A 9,066-nucleotide genomic window follows, 5' to 3' on the forward strand; every position below is an offset into this window, starting at 1 on the left:
ATTTGGGATGTATTGTTTTGCTCGGAACTTGTAATTTGTTTCTATTGTGTATGTGTGTTCCTGTGTGATATTGGGCATGTGCAAAAGTCTGAATAGCGCGTGCAATTTAAATGTACACAACTGTGTATGGATGATTTTGCGGAGTTTATGAGGTTATCTCTCTCAAATGCAGGACCTAGTAAAGAAAATGAAGATGGACAGAATTGTGTCATGGATATATCTCCAGGTTGTACAAAGTATTGGAGTAAGGAGTGTAATGACCGTGCGTGTGTAATCTTGGTGTTAGATTTGTGCGTTATATTGAACATGTCCATATTTGTTAAGTAGTTTGCATTTGACCTACCCATGGCGTGTGCAGACACGGGTGTAGATGTGTGCGTTACGCTATAGCTGAATGGGTGCAGAGGTTGTTTTAGGCGGTAGCTAAACCCACCTAATCAACCACGTTCATTAGTTAGTATTAATTTGTCCTAACTGGTGTGTGCATTTTATTAGGTGTCCCTAATGTTGTGGAATAATAGTCAATACTGCGCATATTCGTCCATGAGTGTGTCCACCATTTTTTTTAACAAAGTTAAACCTTCCTAATTATATACGTTTTTAGTACACATATCACCTACCCTTAATATATGCATACGAGCAAACAGGTTCTGCTTGGGGCGTGTGCATTTTATAAGGGGGTCTTGTGCATAACTATGCAAAAAGGCAAATTGGTGTGTGTATTTTACTGGGCGTACCCAATGTTGTGGAATAATATTTGTCCATGAGTGTGTGAATCGTTTTTATTTTATTTTATTATTTTTTTTACAAAGTTAAACATTCCTAATTATATATGTGACATCCCAAAAATCCGATTCTTAAATGGGATTAATTATGTAATTAATTCTAAACCTTACTTGTTAATCTCCCTTCCAATTTCTTAATTAAATAGTCGGAGGACCTAAAGTTGACTAATCCACTAGTCAACTAGGTGTACATGGTGCCTTGTGTATTGTACATAACCTTTAATCCTTGCCTAGTCTTTATTTGACTCAAACGGGGCCACTTTATTCTCACTTTTCAGATTTTGTCCTAGAAACCCCACCCCAACCAAGAGAAAACTCAACCATTTTAACCTTACCACTTCTCTATACCTTTTCTCCACCTTCTCTATAGGGTTTTAACCCCTTTTCCAAGCCAACCAAATCCTCCTTCAATCTTGCAAGAAAGTTCTCCAAGATTCCACCTTTCCACCTTCAAGACTCTAGGAAGGGTAATATTTTAGCTTAGATAATGCTTTTAGTGGGTTTTACCTAACCTTTATCTAAGTGTTGGCTTTCTTTGTGTGGTTTGGTTGTGTTGAGAAGACTTTGTTGAGGAAGAACTTCAAGGAGAGGTCTAGGAGGTTAAAGGAAGTGTTCCTTAGGCTACAAAGGTAACTCATGCTCTACAAAACATATTTTATACTTGTTATGATGAATTCTTGCTACTTTATTGATGTTCTTGATGTTCATGAGTGATTTGATGCATAATCTTGTGTTTATGCATGTTTGAGCTTGTATCTAGGGTTCATAAGTGCTACTCATTGAGCTATTCATGTGTTAAAGTCATTTCCTTGTTGAATGTGAGGTTTGGGGTGTTTTGGACTTGAACTTGGCTTTGTTGATGATTTTCCCCGAAGGAAATTTTGAGGGTACATGTATGTACCCGCGAGTGGAGGAGTTTGTACCGGCGGGTAGAGCCGCGGGTGGAGGCCCACCCGTAGTTCCACCCGCTGGTACACATGAAGGGGGTCGGCGGGTGGTTGTCCACCCACCATTTCGCCCACTGGTGCGTGATGTTTTGCCCTCCGTTTTTTTGAATCGTTGTGTACTTGTGTGTCTCCTTTGTTGTTTCGTATGTCTAGAACGGTGTCCTAAGTATCCATGATAGGATTATGAGTCTTGAATCGTACGTATGGTCCAACTTTGTGATTCGTTGGATTAATGTGAAGCCGTTGATGTTCGATTGAACCGTTATGTTTGCCCTTTTGATGTACATGCTAGTTATGATGTTGTTGATGCTAGTATATGGTTGTTCATTCGTTCCTAACGAGGATTGACAACTTGTGTTGCCAATCATGTTAACCTTTGGATTAAGGTCTATCGTTGTTTGATTGTTGATCTATGTCTTTCATTGAAATCTATCGGTTGTATTCCTTGTTATGATCTTGTGCATATATTGTACACGTTTGTTGATGCTTGATTGGGCTATTGATGAGCCTCAATCCTCTTGATGATGACTAAGTGTTACTATGAGATTGGTGGTATTGTTACTGAGCTTTGCTCATTTGATCGATGGTATTGTTACTATGATATTTAATGGCACTGCGTGTGCTGAGAGATCGACGGTATTATGATTGGTAGGGGCGACGGCCCCAGGCAAAATAAGGTTGGACTCAGCGTTTAGGGTGGCACTAGAGGTACATGTTGGAACTGAGATAAGGTCGGGGGTAGCCACAAGGTTAGAACAGGGCATAAGGTTGGAACTTGTTGTTGAATGTGAATATTGTCTTTCATTTCTTATGAGTATGCTTAATGTTGTCTCTTGATTGATTATCGTATGACATGTCTTGTTGAGGAGTATGTTACTCATGTTATCCTTATTTGATTTATTGAGTAACTGTTGACGTCGGTCTTTGATTGAGAGTGTTCCATGATGAGTCTTATGATGTCTCTATTCCTCGTTTTAAAAGATTATATATTGTATTCCACTGTCTCAACTGCTTTTCTCTATACTCATATTATATGGTACTTAACGCGTATTGGTGGGTTACTAGCATCATTCGCTGACGGGTGCTACCCCTTGTGTTTTCAAGTGATGAGTAAATCGTTGAGAGCGGGTTATTTGAAGGTTTAGATAGCGTAACTTTCCTCTTTCCTAGCCTAGACTTGTGGCCTGTGAGCCTTGAATCTATGAATTTGTTAACTACTGTTTGGATTTGGTTTCAGATTCTTAGCCTGTGCATCTATAGTTTGATAGATGTGGCAACTCCCTCGTACTTTACTGTTAGCTTCCACTTTACTTTAAATCGAATGGTTAGATTTACCTTTATGTTTAAGCTTTAAATGGTGTTAAAATCAGGGGTGTTACAATATACATTTTTTAGTGTATATATCACCTACCCTTAATGTGTGAATACGCGCAAACAGGTGTGTGCATAGCCGTGAGCTAACTGATCCTGCATTTTAAAAACATAACCCATGTGCGTGCGTGTTTGAGATTGAAAGTGACAAACAGGACAACAATGTGGATGCAATAGAAAAATCCAAAATGCTGAAATGAAACGATTGATCATTTGTATTTTTTTTTAAACATACGGACGATGAACCAGGTGCGCCAAAACGCATTAATGTGTGCGAAAACATTTTAGAACACAACTCGAGCGACAGTCACACACAAGCAAGTACACATATAAACAACAAAACAATTGACTAGTTAGTGCACAAGCAACAATCACACACAAGCAAGTACACAAATAAACGCTTCATCGGGACTACTAAAAGCTTTGGGGTCGCACATGTGTTCATCGGTGGAAACAGCCCAGCCTCCTCCTTAGTCAGACCATGAGCAGGGGCTTACCACGCAGGTTCATACTGGAAATGACGCAACAATGGTATGGGTGGGAGGGGGGTGGGGGGTGGGGGGAGACAAAGTCCTCAGAAAACAAAATATCTTCAACAATATTTTGGTAGTCCCCAACATTGTTGCATGCATACACATACACAACATCTCAAACGCACAGACCAGATGATATTTTAAAACCAAGCGAACACTACACATATTCTTCAAAAATTGAACTTGCACAGTCCACATACCTAACACACACACCCTTTGCCCAATAGAAATTCAGGTTAAACTACTCACAAAACACACACTGTTAAGTAAAGTTACATGAACCAAACATGCCACTAAAGTTTTAGAATGGCGCACCTTAAGTACATAGAGTCACAAACCACGCACCTTAAGTACACAAACAAAACACCTTAAGAATACAAACCATGCACCTAAAGTTTTAAAATGACATACCTTAAGTTTCAACAACTGGCGCACCTTAAGAAGGAAAATAATGCACCTTAAAAAGAAAAAAACAACGCACCTAAAGCTTTAGGCTGACACACCTTAAGTTTCTACAATTAACGCATCTTAAACACATAAACCACACACCTTATCATATATATATATATATATATATATATATATATATATATATATATATATATATATATATATATATATATATATATATATATATATATATATATATATATATATGGGTTAATTCCACCAAAGGTCCCTTGTCTTTGGTGGAAATTCCAATTTTAGTCACATACTATCTTTTTACCAATTTTAGTCCAAGACTATTGTTATTTGGAGACTTTTAGTCTTTTCGAAGATATATTCAGTAAGATCCTATTTTTAATAAGGACATTTTTGTCACTTCATGTTTTTTTTTTTTTTTAAATTTTACCGGTTTTCACCAGTTTAATAATTGGATTATCTTAACAAAACCGACTCTTCTACAACTGACGCATCTTAAACACATAAACCACGCACCTTATTATATAGGATTTATAATTGGATTATCATAACATCTCATTTTGGTCCTAGTATTACTGTGTCATTTTCATTTTTGGTCCTCCGTCAACAAACTTGTATAAATTAATACTAGGTCATTTCGGTCTTTTTTATACAAAGTGGGTTGATATGCTATATTTTTATTATTGAAAAATCCATAATTCACGGCTAGAGTCTCCTATTTTCTTCAATTGCAATTCACGCCTCCGCATTAAAGCCTCTACAACCTAAACATCCGCAGTAGTGGAATGACACATAAATCTAGAACAAAAAAAAAATTAACATTTGGAATTGAATAGATTGAAATGTCCTCATATTTAATGCCAGGTTTGTTGACAGAGGACCAAAAATGGTCATGCCACAATAATACTAGAACCAACATGGGATGTTCTGAAAAAAAAAAAAAAAAAAGAAAAGAAGTGAAATGTCACCTATAATCATAAATCTATGACAAAAATATAATTAACTCATAATAAATGTATATAGGTCTTGTTTGATAGCCGAATTAGCTTATCATCAAATTTTGGTTTATTTGATCACTATTAGCTATTTGACTTGATTAAACAATCAATATAAGTATTTGATTAATTATTTTTTTGTAACAACTTATTGCTACAAAACGCTAAAATTCAAAATCGATCAGTTTTTTGATAAAGTCATTTTGCATGTAATCAACTATCAGCTAATATCAAAATTACCAAACATCTTTCTACAATCAGCTAATGTTTTAATGTGTTTTATTTTTCGTCCATTTCTAACAATATTTATGGCTATACTTCTTGAGTGTTTCATTCTTTTCAGACTATCACTTTTATTTTAATGTTTCGCCCCACTGGAAAAAATTTCTGAATCCGCCCCTGACTAAACACTTGCATATTGTATAATAAATGGTTATGTGCTTATGATGATTGAACATTTTAGAGTAGATCGACAAAAGCATGATTTAAATAGCGAAATTATTAACCCCATTATATTTTGTACAAGTGATAGAATTAAATTTATGATCAGAATTCTTGATTATGAATTTTGTTGATGTAAATTGAAGAAGCTAAGCACTATATATAACCCCAACATGGCAACATCGATTATATGTTGTATATCAAATGTAGGGTAAGAATATATAATATTGAGATGAAGTATGAAATGAATGAATTTATTGGTAGGTTGGGAGCTACAAAAACACTATCATTATCGTATTAATTTTAGTAGAGTTTGGACCCCGTTTACAAATTGTAGTATTTAAAAATGTTGATGGCTTCTAGCTATTACTGGGCGTTTGGTTGGAGGGATTTTAAATTCCCTTCCCACTTAATTCTCATCTAATTCCAAAGATCATTAAATTTCGTAATTTGGTTGGAGGGAATTGCAATTCCCCAATTTTCATGGAATTAAAATCCCATGGAATTACAATTCCTTTCCCACCTAATTCCCCCTCCAACCAAACACCTTGTTACTGGAGATTTGAACACGAGCGTTTTGTGCAGTTTGTCTTGCGCGCCTAAACTGGCTAAGTCCACCTCGGTCAAAATTGGCCGTGGTCGGCCTCGATCAAAATTGACCGAGTCCCAAGCTGAGATCGTGCCTTCGTGGTTTTGGTTAAGGAATAATAATAATAATAATAATAATAATAATAATAATAAAAAAGGGGCTTTGGTGCAGTTTACTCCCAAGCCAGCTCAGTTACATTCGCAGACTCAGGAGTAGAGGAGCTGGTGACAGAGTAATGGGTCAAGCACCCGACTCGGACAACCAACAAACACCTGACCTGTAACACTCAAGAGTTTAACGGGCAAAAGTCTAACGGAAAAAATGATTACTACAGACCATTTATTACGCAAATAATAATAATAATAATAAAAAGAGGCTTTGGTGCAGTTTACTCCCAAGCCAGCTCAGTTACATTCGCAGACTCAGGAGTAGAGGAGCTGGTGACAGAGTAATGGGTCAAGCACCCGACTCGGACAACCAACAAACACCTGACCTGTAACACTCAAGAGTTTAACGGGCAAAAGTCTAACGGAAAAAATGATTACTACAGACCATTTATTACGCTCATTCAAGAGTCAAGACAGAGAAATAATTGCTCGGCTCCATATTATACTGTAACTGTTACTTACCGTTGGGGGACTTGGTATAAGTAAGGGTTCATAACTGAGCAGAGATACGTTTTAATTCTGTACTGAAATACATAGCAATTAGCAATACAACTGCAATACAACTTGTTACTCCTTGATTATATTTCATGTAACATATTTACCGTCACTTACTTTTTACACTGAATTTTACGAAAACCAAAATGAAAGAAATAAGTTTTTCTTTTTAAACAAAAATGAACTAGTTTCTACCCAAAGGCAGAAGCCTAGGAAATTTGTGTATCTTAAAAATGAACTAGTTTCTACCCAAAGGCAGAAGCCTAGGAAATTTGTGTATCTTTAGAAAATAGAAATCGAAAATCTATGAATTTTTGGGTGTTCTGGGTTTTTGCCTTCCAACAAAAACATTTGTTGTTGACGATTATCATGATTTTACAAAATAAAAATAAAAATTGACAGTCATAATATATTAAAATTTGTTGTAAAATCTAATTATGGACATTATTCTAGCATTAATGATATAATTGATAACGGCTTTATATTTATGGTATAATTTTATAATAGCTGTTATATATATATTGATGTAGTAATGTACAGAGTTGATGAATGAATAAGAAATCTCTTTCTCTGTTCTTTATTTTCTTCTTCCTGTTTTTATTGTTCTTCGCGATCTAAATACCTGCATAACAACAAAATTTTTATTTTTCTAAATTTTCAGTTGAAAATGTCGATAATCATTATGTCGTCTTCATTGGACAGCTAAGATCTAGACTTTTTACAACATTTTAAGTAGCTGGTGTTATACTATTATTGATCACTCTTGTAGGTGCTTAGTATTACAAATGAGCGTTTTTCAAATATAAAAAATATCAAAAATGTCATTTTCATCTACAAGCCCCTATTTCCCAGCAATAATTGCGTAACTCACCGAGAAGACACTAGAAATCTGACCATTTCACTATTTAAAATGTTCAATCATCATAAGCACATGACCATTTAATATACAATATGCATGTGTTTAGTACTGAAAAGTGAAAAATTTTCGGTAATTAACAACACTACAACCTGGCATAACTTTGTGGTCTAATAACACAAATAATTTTCCCAAGTAAGAAGTCATGGGTTCAATCCTTAGTGAAGGTTGAGAAAGTAGTTACAAACAGATATTAGTTGACTAACCTTCCTAACAATGTAATATCACAAAAATCCAATGCATCCTTTGAAGTTTGAATTTGTTCCGGGGACACTTAGGAAGGTTAGTCAAACCTACCGGGGACACTTACGAAGGTTAGTCAACTAATGCAGCAAATAGTTTAAGTCGGGTCATATTAAACTATTGACGAGTCTTGTGAATTTCCGTTTAAGTCGGCGGGTCATATTAAACTATTGACGAGTCGTCTTGTGAATTTCCAGTAGGTTAGTCAACTAATGCAGCAAATAGTTTAAATCGGTTCAAATTAAACTATTGACGAGTCTTGTGAATTTGTGATATTAGCCTAAACAAATTCAAACTTCAAAGGATGCATTGGATTTTTGTGATATTATATGATAGTACGTCATCCTTTGTAAAGAAAGTTATTAGGTAAATACATACGAAAGTTATTAGGTAAATACATACGTATCACAAAAGTTATTAGGTAAATACATACGTATCATTCATCCTCCAATTTGATGATAGTTGATTAGGTTAATTCACACGTAATAAGGACAATTAACTATATTATAGTGCATTTCCTTTTCCACAAAAAAATAAAAAATAAATAAAAAAATAAAATGCTATAGTGCAACTTAAAGTATCCCTACATTATTGCAATGTTCTTTAATATTTTTCTCATGTTTCACGTTAGCTTGGCTTCACGGGTTGAACTGAAAAAATTTGTTACATTGAGTATAAAATATACTCCGTATATAAAATAATAAATGGAGTTAATTCTATTTCGATCATAGATTTATATGTGTAATTTCACTTTTAGTCTTTTTTTGTTTTGTTTTTTTTTTTTTTCATAATATCTCATATTGGTCCTAATATTATTGTGACATTACCATTTTTGGTCATCTGTCAACAAACCTATTTAATGACGCTAAATACGAGGACATTTTGGTCTTTTTATACAATGTGGGTTGATCCATTATTTTTTTATTTTTATTTTTTTTAAAAAATTATATTTCACGTACGGCTAGAGTCTCTGATCTTATTTTCTTCAATTGCAATTCACGCCTCCGCCTGCATTAGAGCCTCTACAATCTGAGTCTCCGTAGTAGTGGAATAACACATATAAATCTAGAACAAAAAAAAAATTTAAAACTTGAAACTGAATAGACTGAAATGTTCTTATATTTAATGCCAGGTTTATTGACGGGGGACTAAAAATGGTCA

Source organism: Ipomoea nil, unplaced genomic scaffold (genome assembly GCF_001879475.1).
Source record: "Ipomoea nil cultivar Tokyo-kokei standard unplaced genomic scaffold, Asagao_1.1 scaffold1043, whole genome shotgun sequence".
Taxonomy (NCBI): Eukaryota; Viridiplantae; Streptophyta; class Magnoliopsida; order Solanales; family Convolvulaceae; genus Ipomoea; species Ipomoea nil.